At 39.3% G+C, this 21,054-nt stretch overlaps 1 protein-coding gene, 1 long non-coding RNA gene and 2 other non-coding genes across 6 annotated transcripts in view; all 4 read right to left on the reverse strand.

The window, feature by feature from the left end:
* The window catches only part of LOC105282190 (xaa-Pro aminopeptidase ApepP), a 32,514-nt gene that overhangs the window by 8,747 nt on the left and 2,713 nt on the right, over positions 1-21,054 (reverse strand). The gene's annotated exons all lie outside the window — the stretch shown is intronic.
* On the reverse strand, positions 3,926-3,998 carry Trnaa-agc. The gene has a single exon. It is a non-coding gene; the product is annotated as a tRNA-Ala (tRNA).
* LOC109611149 lies at positions 9,564-12,078 on the reverse strand. The gene is made up of 2 exons (XR_002193497.2): positions 10,797-12,078; positions 9,564-10,717 (listed from the first exon to the last, which is right to left on the reverse strand). It is a non-coding gene; the product is annotated as an uncharacterized LOC109611149 (long non-coding RNA).
* Positions 18,128-18,200, reverse strand: Trnaa-agc. Its single transcript has one exon. It is a non-coding gene; the product is annotated as a tRNA-Ala (tRNA).

The following is a 21,054-nucleotide window of genomic DNA, read 5'->3' on the forward strand; positions in this document are numbered from 1 at the left end:
ATATTTATATATTAAATGCGAGTCTGAAATTTAATCAGCTTTTCATTATTTTTGTTTCAGAAGTGAGTAGCAGGAATGTGTGTGGCCGATCCTGAATCGCGGCTGGTGAGTGATAAGCAACAGTATTTTCTATAGTGGTGGATATATTTTTGTAACACTCGGTGCGATTTACTGTAAATAATAGAAGTAGATGCTTTTCTATGTAGATTTGTGCATGCATATACGAATTATTGATTAAAGATTGGTATAAATCTTAATGTGTTCATTTTCATAGACAAATTTGGTTTCAGATCAAACATATTTTTCAGTTTATTGAATCTGTATTATATCTTCCTATATTATATCTGTATATATTTTCATGATGGATTTATACCACTTAAATCATTAATTTAATTTTTCGCCGTAGACATGCATAATTGTCCAAATACATGCATAATTGTTGAATGAAGCGGTACTGAAATTCGCCGCAGTAGTTGCGCCAAATATAGCGCCACACAGATTTCGTAAATTTCTCGAATTATATTAATTATTATATTATTGCGGTATTTAATTATTCATCCACTTAATCGAATATGCATAATAGTTTTCGCGATGCTATTAGAGACACGACTATTAGCGACACGGTGCGATTGTGTGTGTGAAGCTGGCGTATCATTTCGTGGAAAATCATTAATTATTGAGAGTCTGGCTCCCGTTTTAATAGTTCTAGAGTTCCTGATAGGTTAAACCGTTAAACACATAGTTCTGGCCATTAAAACGAAAAAATCGCATAGTGCAAAGTGAGACGCCAACTTCACGCAGCGTCTCACTTTGTCCTGCGACAGTTTCCGCCATAATTCCGGCTAGATTTTAACAGATCTACAGTTCTACATGAGTTCTAGAAATAGTTCTAGCGAAAAAAATTTTTTTTCATCCTTTTATAATTATTAAAGCTAAAAAATGTTTAAGGGAATGACGACTGATTAATTTCAGAGAGTTCTGTGCTTTATGAAATATTTCTCGTGTAGTTCTGAACATATTTAACCATTTTCCAAAGAGTTGTGAATGCAAACATTAACAATTATTTAATAAAAAATTTTTATCGTCCGAGAAAGACGTATCTACGGAGATATATGTGAAACGCTGGTCGATTTTCGAGAGTTCTGTGAAGACTAAAATATTTCTCGTGTAGTTCTGAACATATTTAACCATTTTCCAAAGAGTTCTGAATGCAAACGTAAACAATTATTTAATAAAAAATGTTTATTATCTGAGAAAGACGGATATACGGAGATATGGGTGAGACGCTGGTTGATTTTCGAGAGTTCTGCTAAAGAGTGCTATGCACCAGCGACATTGCACAATTTAAAAAAAAATTAAAACTGTTCGAAAAGTGAACTTTCAGACAGAAAATCTGAGACGCTGGCCGAAATGTTGGAGTTCTGGCTTTCCTAAAATACTTTTCGTATAGTTCCACACGTGCTTATGATTTTCCTACAGAGTGCTATGCGCCAGCGACAGTGTACAATTTAAAAAAAAATTAAAACAGCTCAAAAACTGCATTTTAAGACAGAAAAGGGTGAGACACTGGCCGAACTGTCGGAGTTCTGGCTTCCTAAAATATTTTTCGTATAGTTCCGAAGGTACTTATGAATTTCCTAAAGAGTTCTATGCACCTCTCATACATAGCACTCTGTAGGAAAATCATAAGTACGTGCGGAACTATAAAAGTATTTTAGGAAAGCCAGAACTCCGACATTTCGGCCAGCGTCTCACTGGTAAAGTCGAAAACGTCCACTCTTCGGGTGAAATAATTTTTTAAAAAATTTTCTAATCGTTGTTCCTGTCAGAACTCTTTGGAAAGGCATTGTACATGTCCGGAACTATACGAGAATTGTTTTAGAATAAGCAGAACTCTCGAAAATTGACCAGCGTCTCACATATCTCCTTAGATACGTCTTTCTCGTACGATAAAAATTTTTTATTAAATAATTGTTAATGTTTGCGATCAGAATTCTTTGGAATACACTTAAATACGCTCAGAACTATACGAGAAATATTTTATTCTTCACAGAACTCTCGAAAATCGACCAGCGTCTCACCCATATCTCTGTATATCCGTCTTTCTCGGACAATAAAAATTTTTTATTAAATAATTGGTAATGTTTGCGGTCGGAACTCTTTGGAATATTGTTAAATACGTTCAGAACTACACGAGAAATATTTTAATCTTCACAGAACTCTCGAAAATCGACCAGCGTCTCACCCATATCTCTGTATATCCGTCTTTCTCGGACAATAAAAATTTTTTATTAAATAATTGGTAATGTTTGCGGTCGGAACTCTTTGGAATATTGTTAAATACGTTCAGAACTACACGAGAAATATTTTAATCTTCACAGAACTCTCGAAAATCGACCAGCGTCTCACCCATATCTCCGTATATCCGTCTTTCTCAGATAACAAACATTTTTTATTAAATAATTGTTTATGTTTGCATTCAGAACTCTTTGGAAAATGGTTAAATATGTTCAGAACTACACGAGAAATATTTCATAAAGCACAGAACTCTCTGAAATTAACCAGTCGTCATTCCCTTAAACATTTTTTAGCTTTAATAATTATAAAAGGATGAAAAAAAAATTTTTTTCGCTAGAACTCTTTCTAGAACTCATGTAGAACTGTAGATCTGTTAAAATCTAGCCGGAATTATGGCGGAAACTGTCGCAGGACAAAGTGAGACGCTGCGTGAAGTTGGCGTCTCACTATGCGATTTTTTCGCTTTAATGGCCAGAACTATATGTTTAACGGTTTAACCTATCAGGAACTCTAGAACTATTAAAACAGGAGCCAGAACTCTCAATAATTAATGATTTTCCGCGAAATGCCATACGCCAGCTTCACACATACGGTGCGATTAAATACACGATCAAAGAATAGTTAAGATGAAAAAAGTTTTAATTATTTTATTCGTATTCATTAAAAGATGCTGCAATCTTATCATGATTATAGTTTATTGTTCAATTTTTCTCGTTATATTGGTTGATATCATTTATATACTGCTCGCGAATATATATTAGAAGACTTTTCGCGATCGAGTTATAAATTTTATTTTGAATAGAGAAACGTAAAACATTGTTATATGTAATAAAAGTAAAATCGTTCTAAAACAAAAATAATAAATATATCGCGCAAACAATCTTCGCAAATACATTGCGGAGCCAGACTGCACAAATATATTGCAGAACAATGTCCGCTATTGCGGAAATAAGCTTCGCCTTGTTATGCGGAGCACTTCATCGTGGGATCACGCCGCCAGTCAGTGAGTGAAGTGAAGTGAATTTTGTTCAGACAATATTTGTTCTTATAATATTCGTTCGATAACTTTCATGAGTATCGCGTCGCGAATGTTAGCGCGAGTGTTAGTGCAAATTAAAGACTAAAGACTAGAGTGCAGACTAAAGATGAAGGATGCACAAAGGAAGGAAGTCCAGGAGGTGAGGAGGTTTCAAGCGGTCACTTTCATCGATGGATGGACTAGGATGGACTGCGATTTCATCGCGCATTGGTGAGTGCTGAATTCTTTCGCTTGTAGAATAGTAATAATGCATGCGGTAGTTTGTAAATCGCACTGATTTTCAATAAAAAATTTATTATAATTAAATATGTTTTACACTTTTTCATAAAGAAAATAATTCATAAAGCATTTCATAAAAAACTAATGTTAATGTCTAATAAACATTTTTTTACAGTGAAATTTTAATTTAAATTACAGTGAAAGTAAAATTTTTTTAAGTCTTAAATAAAGTATGTCTTTAGTTGGATTGATATTTTACTGTGGATTTCAAATTAAATCTTAAAAGTATATGTAATAATAATGTCTTACAAAATACGTTTTTTTAAGTTTTTTAAATTAAAAATATACTGAGTATGAAAAAAATGTATTTGGAGGCGCCGGGTATCGATCCCGGTACCTCTCGCATGCTAAGCGAGCGCTCTACCATCTGAGCTACGCCCCCCGTTGAAAACTACTCTCGTAAATACTCTAATCTTTCTCATTCTTTTATTAAAATATGTGTATAATATATAAATATAAAAATTTAATATATTTTAGTTTTTACACATTCAGAATTTATTTGAATTTCTTAAACAGCTGCCATTACAAATTAAAATGTGAACGTAATTATTATGCTTATGTTTCGTAAATAAAAATCAAGATACTTGCATGAACAATATTGTATCTCTATATTATATTATCATGACGTTACGAAAATTATGTCCGCCGAACACGAGGGTTAAATATACATTGAATTGCAAGTTAAATGAGTGCCAGATTTTTTGCAGAGATGCATATGTATATTACAATATTTTTGTTATATCTATTCTTATATTATCAATACATTTAATATCTACATGTATATATCACACATAAAAAACAGAATAGAACAAGAAAATCACCTTAATTTTATTTACTTTATCTTATCTATATAATAAAATATATTTTTGACGATAAAATCTTGAGCCTCTCGAACAAAGTTGATGCAAATAAAAAAAATTGAACCAACAAACTTATGAGGAATAATGTTGAATAGCAATCACAAACATTAATTATAACGACTTGCATATCGTATGGATGTTACAGCAGTTTCACACAGAGAAGCTCTACAGAGCTCCTCTAGAGCCTCTCGAGCCCTCTAAAAGACGCACAGTGTGCGACGAAACTGCGACTGCAACCGATTTTGTTAACCCGGACTGGTTCGCTTTTGCGTTACATATATACGTCCCATGGGAATCCAGAGGGTGTGCTAAGTGGTGTTCGCGTACCAGGAAAGCATATCGAACTCGAAGCTTGATCGTCTCGAAATGCATGTTCTGATCGTCTCGTGTATCGAACTTTCACCCGGCGCCTTATCAATCGTACACGTCAGATCGACCTTTAGCTGAATGCATTCCCGTGCCTTTTCCTTTCTGCCTCTTTCTGCCGTACGACCGTCGAGTTTGTCGTTTTGCAATAAACAACTTACGGGAAGACTGTATGCCGCGGATATACCGCCGTTCGCACCGAAAGATCAATTGCGTGAACGAACATGAAGAAGCGATCGAATATAATTCGGGTAGGATCATGCACGCGCGCGCGCACACACACGTTCGCGTATTTTATCATTAATGCACTGTGCAACTGGGTCAGCTTATTGTTTAATTTAATAATTTAACGTAAACATCAAGTAATATTAAATATATTACTAGGGAAGTAGGAGTGTGCAGTAGGGAAGTTTTACTCCGATGTAACCTTACAATTTTCAGCTTGGTAATTTTCTCTGTAATTTTCCCGCGTCCTGTAAAAGTTACGTAGTTTATCCTTACCCTTGTCCTACTGAATATTCATAAGTTTCTTTTTGATCCTTATGCATTCTGATTCTGGACAAAGGCATATCACCTTTGAAGAGAAGAAATTCTATTGCGTTGTTATAACGAAGGTGCACGTGGAACTCTCATATCGTTGGTAAAAAGTGAAACAATTTTAAAAGCGAAGAGGAGATTTATAATGTTTGCTTTTCCATAATGAAGTTTACAGCAATACGAGAAGAATAAGATGAGATGACGTCTTATAATAGAATATTGTATCGAATCATTTGTCATCCGGTAGAAGATAGACGATTTAAATTTAAATGTATTTAATACGTTATTTATAATGTTAATAAGAATAATAAAAATTAGTAAGTTTTTTAATAAATAATAGATTATGTTTCAAATATTGCAGATTGTATTGCGTAAATATCGATTAATCGTATAATGTATCTGCCGATCAAATATAAAGAATATTTTCCAAATGGAATATATCGCTTTATAGTACATTTATCTCAAGTAGAAATAAAAAAGTATGCAAATGCAAAAATGCAGTAAGTAAATTCATAAATATTTAAAATAATAATTACGCTCGCAGAAATATATAATAGACAATAATTTTATAAGAATGAATCGTAAACGTGAATCATAAAAATAATAAATCGCTTTGTATGCCTTTCCCTTACTACGATAAGATAATTGTTAATAAAAAAGTAACAAATATCTTCGTATCTTACGAATAAAAGATTATTCTATTATATCTTAGAATAACTATCTGTAACAACAATACATTATAAATCTACTTGCTTAGTAAACACAATATATTTCATATTCTATTGCTACAGACTGTATACTTGTAAAATATGAGATAAGTAACATAATGTACATTATAAATAATAATTCCATGTCGTATGAGGCGTTCGATATTTGCCGTTCCAATTCGACTTTAAGGGTGCTCTTTTTGTCTCGCCTTTGCTCTCGAACATCGGTTCGCCACTCGCTGTATCGTCCCTAGGAGACCAGGGTATCATGAATTCTTAGAATCTCGGATGGGGTGGATTGGAGGAGCTACGTAGGGATGCAACGGATCGATATCGAGGAGACACATGGGGAGAAACTAAATTTCTACAAATTATGTTAGGAAGGATGGACGATACGATAGCACAAAGGACACCTTAACTAGTACCATGTTGCCGCTGTGGATCTACCATTTGTTCACCACTCACTGTCGTGCTTCAAGCCAACCCGGCTTGCAGCATAACGAAGAGTTAAAGGTTTTCACGAATGGCGCAAGTTCCTGGCGGTTCGTTGGCGCACAGCCGCTTATAATATATATTTCGAGTATCCGTCATGACATTTTGACCATATTGATAGCTCGCGATCGAATCAATGTCTAACATTGCATGCTAATACAAATGCACAGTTATTACACTCGTGCAAAGATTATGTTTAATGTCATATTATAAAATAATGAGTCAGTTACAGATAATAATTTAATAATCTTTGAAACCAAGACGCGTTCCACAAAAACGTAATTGATTAAAATCGAATTCAATGATTGTCGACGTTTATAAATTAGTAAACACAACCATGAAACAATATAGACGTCTGCAAGGCTGTTTAAATGGCAAAGGCCGAGAATCGCGGCATTCTCGAGTCTTCCTAGTACAGTAATTTTCATGCTTTCTGGCAGCCGTAGGTATTTCAATAATGCGTTGTTCAATAATGCGCGCAACATTGAATGACGCACAGGAAGAGAGATGATCGAGATGCTGCCAGGCTGAGCTGTTCCTCGAGATGATCTTTAGCATCTACCGAACAGGCTCGCATAATCTACAGAAACATGTCGTGATTTTATCTCGTGCCTGGTCCAGTTTGTTACTTGCAATTTATAGCCACCTCTCTTTCTTTCTCACATCGTTACTCTCCTAATAGACAGAATGTTAACAGTGCTGTTAGCAGTATGCTAGCAATTTAGCGGCAGAGGTTCATTTAGAATATTGCTGTGGCAGATGTGACTGATGTTACACAAAACTGTACATTAAACTTCCGAGCTGTCCGTCGATCGTTAAAATAATCAGTTTGAAAGGAATCAGCAAACATCAATAGAGGTGCAGTTATATAAAAAATATTTGTAGGCATCCAACCTTTTTAGATGTTTTGATTAAATTGTTAATAAATTTAATAGTTAATACAATCGTACCTGGATTTTTTTCTTATTTATTCATTTACGTATGATTTACATATTATTTCTGGACTATATGATAGAAACTGTATCTCTGGCAGAAATTATCTATTTATCTTTTAAAAAACCATAGGAAAAGCTAATATGCGAGAGAAATCTGCGAGCTAGTTGCGCGATGTCGCGAGATGATCTCCAGTATCTTCTGATCAGGGCCACATAGATTGCAAGAAGTCAGGCGATTACCAGATTTGCATCTCCAACCATGCGTTGGTCTAGTCCTTGATGTGATTATACACTTTCTTCGTTATTGTAAAGCCGTTAATACCGTTTTCACACATCTTTCCTGCATCTTCGAGCAATCTTAAATATGATCCTATATACGTGTTAATCGCCAGACGTTTCTATTCTGTTATCGATATCTCGCATCCTGTCATTGATTCGTCAAATTTATGAGTCTCGTCGTCGAGGAACAAAGCTAGGAATGCCGGACCAGCGATTCATGCGACCGAGAAAGTACGGGTGCAGTTGAGAGAGTCAAAAAGTCGAAAAGCCAGTTAAACGTCTCCTTTACTTAACTATCAGGGGCTCATCTTTGCAGACTGGTTGATTCCGCTTCGATTTGGGATGGCTCGAGGCTTTTTGCAACAGGGTAGTAGAAACTGGATTAACGTTTATATAAAGGTAGCCCCAAAGCGTCAACTTTTTTACGCTGCACAAACATCGCTATAATTAGCTTATAAATATTACTATGCAATACGTAGCACTTATAATTTAATTTTCTTAGAAATATTTTATTATATATTATATATATATATATATATATATATATATATATATATATGGCGGTCGTGCGCCTGATTGGCGGCAACCTGGCCACAACTTGACACAACTCGATAGCGGCCATCCGTTAGCGGCGACAGTCTGCGAGCAATCTGCGAGCGCTACTTTGCGGAATCACTACTACGAGTTGCAGAAGCTAAGAGTTAACTTGATATTGAACTACTAATGAACGGGTATAGAAATCCGTTCAGCCAGATCATTAGCATTATTCGAGCTTTCGCCATCCAGGAGATCGAGCTCACTAGAGCAGAGATGCCGGATTCTGATCCCGATAATATGGATAACATGTGGAGAAAATGATCGCGTAATGTAGATAAGTTCCATCTCCTGTCCCGAGTGGAACATAGGCAGAATATGCAGCTTGTGAATGCTATCTTCTTCACATGCTATCGATGTTACCAGGGCAGAATCTGGCCTTTCTGCTGTCGGGTTGTTCAGATGGATGATCGGACAACGTTCCTGCAACTGAAGTCGACCAATAATTCCTCATCATTAGTCGAGGAATAAGTGGTCACATCGATCACTTCGATGATTCGACTAGACACATCAACTACAGGGAGCATTTAGTGGTTGATAAACTCCAACTCCACTCCAGTGGCTTTAAGATGCCCAAAAGAGAAGAGAGAGGGAAGCTTCAGCAGCAGCGTTACTCTCGCTACCTATACCTCACCAGCAGTATCGGCGTTGCCATCATTTCACGTCTTGTCCAGTGTCATCAGTGGATCAATTCAGGCAACTCGCGTCCTAACACTTCAACTGGTGACCTCGACAAAAAGTCGAGACGATCATGCCTAGATAAGAGGTTCACATTAAGAATCGCTATACGGATACCGCCATTCTGTCCGGACGAACCAGAGTTCTGATTCACGCAGCTCGAGAGTCAGCTTCAAATCTGGAATCTCTCAGGACAAAAGCGTACGCTCTGTCAAAATTTGACACGAAGTACGCGCTGAAGATCAAGGACGTCATTACATGCTCTTCAAATATATGTATAATATATGTATAATATGTATAATAAACTGGAATTATTTTTATTAAAGTTGAAGATAGGTAACGAATATGAGCTAAAAATGTTAGCAAAAAATCAATAATATGCAAATAATATGCAAATAATATGCAAATTCACTAAATTTATAAATAATTTATAAATAAGGCATAGGTATGAATAACAACTCTGACGATCTTTTTTAAATAACTAAAGATTAATTCCGGATCTCTTATGATGTAATATATATTTTGTTACATCATGATACTTCATTATGATACGTTTCACGCTATTAAGTACTCGTTGTGACATTTTAAACGTAGAAGAAACGATTGTTTTTAATCGTTGTACACTATCGACAGTTTTTTCTGTATGTATGCCACATATATCGCGTTACATTGCCGCCGATGGGGTGAGTGGGAACACCCCATCGCGCATACGCGGGCGTGTATCACGTTACCCCCATCGGACGCGCTTTCCACGCAACTGCATCCATCGCACACGTTTGATGCATGTGGATATATGTATGTATGTACATACATGCATACACGCAGCGACGTGGGGGCGACGAAGTTGAGCGAGGATGGCGCGCTGGCGCTGTCAGGCGTCATTGGCGGGGATCGATAACCCGGGGGGAATCGGCGGCGTGCGTGTGCACGCCGCGCTGATGGCGGGGGTTGGAAGGGCGGGCGGAAAAAGAGTGGCGGAAAAAGGAAGACGGAGATGGCGGTAAAAAGACATCATAAATCGCTCCCGGCCGCGTCCCCGCTCTGGACCGCCCTTGCCCTCGCCCCTCCTGCTCTTCCCCCTCGTCCTCCTCTACCGCTGACCGCGCGCGAGTCGTTACTCTCTTCCACCCTACGGAATTCGAACGTTTCCCGCCACCGACCACCTCGCGCGCTATACGGCCCTGGCCGTAGTGAGATGGTCGCCTGCTTAAGTGGCTCGGTTCGAGCTGCCGCGAAGGCCGCAGACCTCGTCTCCAGGCGCTCGCCGGCCAAAAGTCGCGCCGCGAAAAAGATACGTCGCAGGTCCCAGGTTTTTAGCGGCTCCTTCCGACGGACGAAGCGTCGCCGGTGCCCGCCACCTTGCCAGGGTAGCATCCCGCGTTGGAGGTGCATCTCTGTGGGGATACCGCGAATGCGCACTCTAACGCGAGGGGTTGGCGACGAGGGTTGCGCGTGCAACAGCGATCACCATCACGTCGCGACGGCGTTGATCCGCTGCGATGGACGCGCGCAGAAACAGAGGAAGCTTCATCGGGTCAATCACTTTCGCTGATACGTGCGGTCTTGATATGCGATAGGGCGGCATGTGTTGATGGCACGTGTTGATGGCGTATACGAACATAGTCTTGTAATAATGGTCTGAGCTTTCCCGCTCTAAAGACATCATCAGATACAGTAAACGTTTAATGCGATGCACGATAATTAGAAATTGTTACTACGTAATTTAGATTACTTGCTTAGACGAATTTGGTGGATCAACAAGTGTTACAGGCTTGCAGTTAGCTGGAATCCAAGAGCAAATGAAAGCTGTGATCTTCATGCAGCTCCAGACCAATTGCAAGCGTTTCCGACTGCGCGTCAAGTCTCTGGAAAGTTTAGTAGACGGAACAACGTGACAATGAGTCGCTTGAAAAATTAAAGTAAGGCACTTAGGGCGAATCAACGACAGAGTTCGACAGATGGATAACGGACAAACGCGACTTCAGAAATATCGGTCGGAATAGGAATTCCCGATTGGTGCGCGGAGCCGGATGGCATACGGAGTTAGAGGTGACGTTTCCCGTTCCGCGACCGCGAGCAGTCACCGCTCGCCGCATGATGGTGACAGACGGGGATCGATAAATGGAACGGAGGCCAAGTCACGCCATAGCGCCCACTGGAAACTCGACCGGAAACGGAATAGGCCGCCATCAAGCGGGGGTAGGTTTTATTGTTAGATCTACGTCGGCTCACTTGCATCTCCGAAGCAGCGTTGGAGGAGAGTGATGAAAATAAGTTTCTACGTCGGCAGAACGAGTATGCTTCATTTCTGTCGTCACAATCGCCGGAAATGCTTTGTATTTATTGGAAAACAAGGGCGGTTTGATAGCAGGATAGCACGAGGGTTCAGGGGGTGATTTTCCAGTACCGCCCCCGGAGGGGGGTAGCGTATTTCACGCAGTCAGTTGGTAACCGAAACGCTATGGTACAGTCATTGACATCAAGGGGGTTGCTACGCCGTCCTAGCTTGATCCAGGCCGGCGCGGCAGCTCGACGGATGTTCGCGATCTCTCCGCAACTCAAAGTGCCTCGAGCTGGAACTATCGCTCGACGAAAGCATCATTGGTATCCCGTAACATTACAATAATTACGTAACATTACAATAATTGAATTGAATGTAATGAATTATCAAGAGACTATAATTTGTTAATCTACCGAACACTACAGGTACTTTACATAGAATGTTGAATATGCAGATCTTTTTCTTCAAATCTTTTCCATAATTTTCCTCCTATCGAAGATATAAATGACTCTGCTTGTTTTAATTTGATTTAAAAACAGGTTGCACGATGTAGTACTGCAAGCAGCAACGTAACTTGTTTTTCATTGATGTATACATATCATATAAATTCTGCAAATATAAATTATAACGCATCAATGAAAAACAATTTACGTTGATGATTATTACAATGATGATTATGTAAACGCAGTAATCTACAAAAATTTGTAAAAATTTGCATATAACCTTTTTTTAGAAATTTTATATATGTAATAATTATTATTATATTTAATATCTTGATCTCACATTAATTTATTATTTTATGAAGATTTATTTTATTATTATCTTATTCGCTTATTTTATATGCATTTAATGTGCTCTAATTTAGAGATTTATTAATATTGAATTTTTCTAAAAAAACGCGACGTACTTATGTGGATGTGGCAAATGTGCGCGTATAACTTATCGCAGAAATTAGCGTGAAAGCCGCAACGCTGCCATAATATTGCGAACAGAATTTTATCAAGGAGATTAACACGACCCGATAGCGAGGAGGTGGCCTGCGCTCGTTACCGCGATATTAGAGGAGTATCAACATTGCGGCAGTCTATGTCGATTTGTGTGATCCGCTAAGAGGATTGGTTCGTGATTGCGCAGTGATTTTAACAGGACCGAAGATACGCGAGCGGAATTCGTTGCGGGACTTGGGTGAGAAACCCGTCAAACCGAATCCAAGTCATTCATAGGAAGAAATGGGTTAGAACAGACGAGACACTGAAGTACTAGGAGCGTAGGAAGACAATGTCGGTTTCCGACTCGTGCGCTGACATGTTTATGCACACGTTCATATGTTACATACGAAATTGCAACAATATTTCATAGTATTTTCTGGTTCAGAAAAATTCAATTACCTGAATTAAAGTACGCAGTAAAGGAAATGAGATGTATCGAATCAAACACGCAATAAAAAGTAATAATAATTGTTCTGCTTATTGTTAATAGTACTTCTACGCGATGACACAATTGCAATGAATTAGCAATTATCTGTAAAGAATAATAGAAATGGGGAATATGTGTTCTTAATTGTCACAAAAGATTATAACGCGATACTGATAAATCATGTGTCTGCAGTTTGCAAGGTACTTAAAACAGTTTACAGCTTGACACATATCGCGCATCTGTATTTGTAAAATTTCCACATCTCAGCTTTTATGTTAAATCTGTAAATTGCAAAATACATACATACATATAATAATGGAATAATTGTCAATCGGAAGAAGGAGGATATTTTGCAAAATTGTGAGCTAATTGCGCGCGAAACCGCCCACGCGTGCATCCGTCAAAATATCTTTTTAAGCTACCGTTACGGTGCGCGAGAGTTGCAACAATTTGCAACAATTTGCCATAAACAAGCGGTAGTTTGCAATTACACAGGAAAACAGAAGCTGCAACGAAGGCGCATTGGCGAAAAGCCGGCCGCGTTACATTTGTAAACGGAACTCGGCGCGCGGCATAGTAACCTGGTACACGATGCGACATTTTGTGTTAAAAAAACCACGGCCTCTAGGCATCAGGCAAATTCCAATATGATATCAGTTTGCCGGCCAATTAGCTCGCGAACAATCTGTACCTCGACGGAAAGTCTGCGATATATGCTTCATGAAAATTATAAACGAACTCTTAATATTCATTATTTATTCTTCTGTTAAGTTTGTTTTTTTATTTATTTTGCCTGATAGTGAACTCGCGCAAATCTCTTGGTTTTTATAACTGTTTACAATGTTCGGAGACTATTCGTATCACGATATTCCTTTTAAAGAGAAATGGATCTTGAATACTCCAAATAATCTGTCATTAAAATAAATTAAGAATGAAGGAAATTAAGTCGCGATTTATTTCACATGTGACATTATCATTTAATCGTTGCATATACTTAATTAAAAAAAAAGAATCTATTCTAGTTGCAAAACGCGCATGTTAATATCGATAACATGTTTGTCAAGCTTTGCTCCAACACGTCATTACTCGGTGGAAAACGTAATTAATCGTGCGGAAACCGCTATAGATTTATTGGCTGACAAGAATTTTCATTATCGCCGGTGACAAGCGACCTGCTGTGCTGCGACATGCACTTTTAGCGCTTGCATAAATTCGCAGCACATTCGTACGAGGGATGCACATACGTATGCGCCAGGGTGTGCCATTCGTCTTACTCCCACCGACGACACTGACCATTTTTTGTTTACAGATATTGGATAAGTGACAGCGCACCGTAGCAGGACCGTATGAAAGTGTAGGGGGATCGCGTAGGAGATGAATAGGCGCGGTTGGGAGGCGGAGCGTGCACCGGAGCGTGTCTTCCGTGCCCGGGCGCGTTGTGGGGGCATTAATTAGGGTGGAACAATAGAGAACGAGAATTTTTATCAGGGTCGCATAGCGCACAGGAGGTCGAGGCGTGGGAGTAGTATCGTCGCCGATGCCTGGGCTCCGGCAAAATCGAACGGGAACAGCCCCGAGAATCACGCGAAAAAGATACCGCGCTCCCCCTTCGCAATAAACAATTTCCTTCTTAAGAGAATATTCTTCATAATATGCACGTTTATGTAATTTTGCGCGGCGTACTTCGTTTTCATCGCGCTGTTTTAATGACGTTTTCCTGATAAATGATGCAGAAGATTTTTCCTCGCGATACATTGTAGAAGTTTTCTACGAGCGAACAATAGAAAATTGAATATAATAGATCACTTGATCACTTGATCATCAAGCTCGATTACTTACATAATGATTATTATTGCAGAGAGCTGATTGTTCAATTGTACGATTGCGTGCGTACGTACAGTTCTTTCGCGATTGATTCTCAGCGCGAGAAAATACGAGGGAGATATGAGAGAACTACTTGGCAAATGTGAGAAAGCTGATGGGACAGTGATGAGCATTATGTAAGATTTACAAGTGCGTTAGTGCGTGTTAAAAACATATGTTCGATGTGCAAGAGCGCTCGCGTGATATATCGGCTCATCTGCGAGACACGTTACGTGATTTCGCACATTGGGAGCTCTAGTAATAATTTACGTAAGCAATTATGTAATAATGTAGCTCGTGCTCCCACATGAAGTGTTCGCCCGCGAGATTTGTATCTGTCGTCAAACTTCTAGTGGCGAACGCATCATATTTTAATGTTTTTACGCGAAGCGTTTTCATGAGAATCAAGCTGGAGTAAAAGAGACTTTGATCTTTCATAAAATAAAACTTAAGATTAATTTTGGATTGACTATACTGTCTCAGAAGCATTTCGAGGATTCACACCTTCCAAATATTTTCGCAAAATCGGAGCAAGTGCTATTCTCTGATCTCTCATATTAATTCAGACAGCAAACAATTAATTAACGCAGACTGTTTCGATTCTTTTGTTTTTATTCCTTCACTTTTAAGATAAATTGAAATATATATTTATAATGGCGCTTGAACACTTTATCAATTCGCGAATATTTTAATTTTGTTTAATGAAATGGATACCCCTGAAGAGCAAAGTGCAATTAATGAAACAAAATAAAAGAAGACCACTCTATCAATCCGTAAACGAGTTTGAAGAATGTTCAAAGAACACTGTGCCTTAAGGGCAAGGACATCAAGGAATAAAGGGCCTGGGGGACGATGCGTGGCCTTACCAAGGCATCAGCCCCTACAGGGAGTGTTCGAAGGGCCCGAAGATTCCCCCTCGTCCCGTCTGCGGTGGCGAGCATCGCGCGCATACACCATAGCGGCACGTTGGCACATACGCACGCATGCACTCACGCGTTTTCCCATAGGCTCAACACGCTCGCGCGAGTCGCTTGGCCTTACGCACTGCTGCGCGTACATGGGTTATCGGGGAAGCATGATCTCCGCCTCGCTCCTTCGGCTCCTCCTTTACTCCTTTTTGGGCCGAGGCCGAAGCCTGACTGCGGTCCAACTGTGCACGGGACGCATAAACAACGAGCATCCTCGAGAAATGTTGCGTGCGCGAACGGCAGATGAAAAAGACGGAAGTCCAAGTGGTCAAAAATGGTACTTAAGTCCGGCAGGAGTAATACTTTTCTAAGTAAACACTGGAGTAACGCAAACAGTTGTGAAAAAGAGAATTTTCAAAATGCCTGCCACACTACAAGCCGGTTAATTATGATTATTTCTTCTTAGGTTCTTACTTTAGGTTTTTCCTGAATAAACTTTTAGCAAGTGTTGTCAAATTTGAAAAGTTAGGTCCTTAATATCTAAGGGCTATACTTGACTTCTACATAAAAACAATTTCTCGAGATCAAAAGTGAAGAACACGTAATCGTTTGGTTTTCATGATACATAAAATTCGAGTTTTGACTTTTTGAATTTTAATTATGAGGATTTTTAAATAAAATCGTACGTGCTATTAATCTACTGAAGCTATTATTTTTCGATATTAGTGTTTTATGTACGTTGCTGCGCGTGTCAGACGTATTACGTCACCGTATGCACACACGCATTATTAGGGTTGCAGGACGCGTCTCGTTTCCTCCGTCACACCTGATTCGTGCGTATGCACGTATGTACGTACGTGGTCGTGGGTACGCGCGTCGCCGTTCCGTTCATCCATGCAACACATTGCTTCACGCGCTTCAGGTGCGTCCGCAATAAATGCTCGGTAAATGCTAAAGCACTGAACAAAGAAAAAACATGCGACGCAACAGGAGAACACGAAACGCGAGGGGTTGAATGCGTAGGCCTACACACATGAGTTTCTTCCATTGATTTCCTTAGGGGATAGTGGGTCACCTCTCGAGGGTTCAAATGTGGCTTCACCAAAATGGAACGCCAGCGCAAACTGTAGTCTAGAGCTGAGCCCCAACACATCTCTACGTCGCCTTCTTTCGTATTAAGATCCACTCGCATGGTTGGTACAACCAATTCAATCAATAACTTTTGCAAATCGAAAATGCAAAGCGTATGCAAATAATATAAAGGAAGAATTTCGCTTCTTTAATCTTTAAACTTTTCTGAAATCGATCATTGATCATTTTATCTTTATTTTTAAAGTTCTTTGAAGGCTGACTCTTAGTGGTTGTTAGTAACGTTGCAAAGATGTTTCCTTTTCTTTTAGGGTTGGAATATATTCAATGGACGAGTATGAATGATGAAGTTACGTTGTATCCTGCATAAATCTAATGGATTAGCAACGATGTCCGAGGATTAAGACCAGAGAGCGTGAAGTAAGTCTGGGACACACAGAAGCAGTACACAGACGTGATCCATGGATGCAGCCCTACACAAACACGATATACACCAACGACTATGTAGATTAGAAGCTGGATTAGGTGTAGCGCGTAGCTGTGAACGTAGCGTCGACTTTATCTAGCGGTTGTTGGTAAATCATGGTTTAGAATCAACCGGCGAACAGACTACTCGAGAAGGTGGCCGGAGGAGCTAAGCGAGCTTAGGTCAGCGCGGCAGACTGTCTAAATGCTATACCTGTCGTGATACATTCGCCTTCACACACGTGGATACAGTCCTCGAGAAAGAAGCACGACTAATCAATCCCGTAATCAATTCAACAGAAGTTGAATTTGTTTCCATTACACAGCTTTTTTATTTGGGATATGTAGTGTATGTATAAAATTGTGATACAGAAAATAATAACAAGATTTTTAGAGTTTAGAGTAGAGAGAGAGAGAGGCTAGACAAAATGAAAATCGTGAAAAAGGCATGAAAACGTATGAAACTTTATTCTTATGGAAGTATCATGTAACGATAGTTGTATGCGAAGAAGAAATGTTCAGAAGAAAATTTTTTTGAGATTAGAGTATTTTCTTTCAAATTTGGTATATGAGTTTTTTTTATTAAAAAGTTTGCATCTCTCTCTCTCTCTCTCTCTCTCTCTCTCTGATCATCGGCAAACTTCTACTTATTACCTATATGTTCAAATTAATCCAGATCGAATTGTTTTCGTACAAGAATTAATGGCACTGGATATCAAGAAAGAATCAACTTATTCCTATTCTTTTTTACCTCATTTAGCGATAAAAATCCATCTACATATAAAAGTGCCAGAAAAGACATGATTGTTTCCAATTATTCACTAAAAATAATTATTGTCCGACAAAATTAAATTTGAAGAGCTTGATGCAATATTTATCTTCTTCAAGTTATTTGTAAAGCATACAAGGAAATTAAAATTTAATTCCCCCCTCAGAGCGCGAAATTAATTTTTTAGAATAAAAAATAACAGTTTATAAATTTTAATTGTTGCTAATTGGTCAATTAAATTTTCCGTTTGATAAAATGCAAAAATAGATTTTTGGAGGCGCCGGGTATCGATCCCGGTACCTCTCGCATGCTAAGCGAGCGCTCTACCATCTGAGCTACGCCCCCTTTCTTGATATTGCAACTTCTTTGGCGTCTCACAAGACCTTTAAATTATATTTACACATATATAACTATTATAAATTATAATTATTAAAATATAAAATAAAACGAAAGAAGTCGATTTAATACACTGTTGTCATTAAAGATTACACTGCTATTAAACATAGTAGATCAATTTCAATCTTCAACATAACACGTTATTCTTCAAGTCCTTAATCCCTTCGCACCAAAACCTTTGCATTGCTTTTTCTTTCGAATTTGTACTTTCTACAAGCTTCAGTGTCCAAATGTTTTCAGAGAAAATAATGTGAATACAACAACATAGACGTCATTGTTGTAATTAAAAAGTGAAAGATAATATTAACTATTGAATTACTGAATGCAGAACCTCGATGTATATTTCCTCGAAGTTCCATCTCATCTTCATGTGGCCATTAAAGAGGAGCAGGAGCTACGAAGAAGCGGAAGCGGAAGGAGGAGGCCGTTTGCGATCAGGACTGCGGCGTTTGTTGATTTTGCATTGATCGCCGATAGCTGGTGCTGGTTTTCGCACACGGCGTTCGCATACGACGACAACCATAAGCACATCCGATGGACACGGGCGTGCACGTTGGATTCTGAGCGAGATCGCGCTACGGACCGAAAAGAGACGAAAGTACCAATGCGATTGTGAATGACGGAGAGAGCGAGGAGAGCCGCAGGGAGGGAGAGAGAGTAAGAGGTCCTGCCAACCTCCGTCGCAGTATGGTAGCCTGCTACATCAGGCAGTCTCTTTTCCGATAATTTGCCACTCATTAACATAAAACCAGGCCGCAACGATGAGTGGCGAATGCGGTGGGTGGCGTACGCCGCGGCGTACGGCAAAGAGAACGGCATTTACAAGGCGGGCGCGGAACGCACTTCTCACTTCCGGAATACCTCCCGAACTTCTCCTCACAGCGCGTTTCCTCTACGCTATAAATTTTAGCTCGTAGGAAAGAAGAAGAATGACTAACGCAAAGCGAATATCCAGATAATTGACGGATCTCTGCGACATAAAAGAATGAACGATCTCTCATTTGCTATTTAAAATATTACTTAAGTTTCATTTTACAAGAGACATATAATTCTATAATTCGTGAATGAAAGCAAAGAATAATAAGCAAAGTGAGTAATAGGCAAACGGTAATAATGCGAGGTGACACATAACATCGCGTCTACCTACATGTTTTGACTTCCGACGAACATGTGATCTCAAAATACTACGAATAATAATAGCTGCGTCTATTCTGAGCGATTAATGGTCGCGCATATTTTGGCTTGTCTTTTGTATCACCGCTAATTACGTCCCAGTTGATTTTTAATGATGTTTAGAGCGTCAAAAGCTATGAAAATTTTATAATTTGTGAATACATGATGAATTCTTGATACGTAAGTATATCTGGAATAAAAAAGAAGACAGTCTGGATAATATCCATGTACATGCTGCTTTCTGCCAAGCTCCAGCTCCAAAGATCGGAACTTGCAAAACGTAATTTGGAGGCGCCAGGAAGTCTCGGAATTATCGACGCTTAGCGTTCGCGTTTGTGAAGGAATCTCTGGTATGTCGAGAGTACGCATAATTGGCTCGAGTTCGCAGCTCGCTCATCGCAAAAGCGAACGCCAATCTGCTCGGAAGCGAAGGGAGCAGTTTCCGTTAAACCGACGAGACTAAACCATTACTTCGCATTCATCAGCATTCGGAAGTATCGGCGATCGCATGAACTTCCGTAGCAACTTGCGGAACATCGCCCACGCTTTTCCGCAAATGAAACGAGGGAAAACTTTCTGCAACTAACTATCTAACTGTAAGCGAAAACCGTCTAAAGGATTTAAAAGGCAACAACGCCCAGTCTGTCCGTCATGGCTCGAGTGGCTAGATTGAATAAGACACGATTATGACGGCGAACTCAACCGAGCACTGATTAAATACATACGTATTTTGAAGTACAAAGTCGCCATTATGTAATCGCAATCGAGTTTAAAACTGAGACCACTGATAGCTTGATATCGCCTTGACAGCTTGACTTGTATTGCATTCTTAAAACGGAACATGACGTTGTTAGATACATTTCACTGTGTGGTCTTAATAAAGCGCTGAATTGTTGCACGCGGCATAGAGACACGCGGATAATTATTTTATTCGCGATAAAAGCAACGCGCAACATTGTGGACGATAAATGACGGATTTACGGTTGGCCCGACACTTTCGACGACTAAACTTCAAGCGCCGGCACGGCCGCAAACTTCCGTTATTTATAGGCTAACCCAACTCTCTTCTGGGGTGCGTTCACCGCGCGATCATAGCCAGATTCCAGCATTTATTACGTTACACGCGTGGCGTGGTATTACGTCGCGCGAAGAAATTCGCGCGGACGAATTTATTCGCGCATGTGCGCGATGCCGCATATCGCCGATGACGAAATTAAACTTTTGGATGCCGTTCCAAAAGTGATACCCGATATTTCAGTGAGTAGAATTTCGCAGAACAGTTAGGAGACTATTACCGCGAGTGTTTTGTCTTATGTGAAAAATTCATGTCATGTTGCAACCGTTATCACGGATTTTTCGAGTATTCCAAATGCAGGCGAAAAATTATTTCCGATGAAACGTCTCGATTTGTTTTTTTTGGTTTTCAATTGCTAAAGTGCTCGGCAGTTTTTAGAGAGCTTATCATCAACGAGCTCCGTTTTATTCAAGAGCGCAAATTTCGTCAATGACGTGGGAGATGACGTATCTGTTCTCTTCGTTGGAAAAGCTTTTTCTAGATAGATGACGGCGACGTTTATAAATATAAACTGGCGTTAGAATAGTCATGCGTGACATTTTTGCCGAATCTACA

Source organism: Ooceraea biroi, chromosome 10 (assembly GCF_003672135.1).
Source record: "Ooceraea biroi isolate clonal line C1 chromosome 10, Obir_v5.4, whole genome shotgun sequence".
Lineage (NCBI taxonomy): Eukaryota > Metazoa > Arthropoda > Insecta > Hymenoptera > Formicidae > Ooceraea > Ooceraea biroi.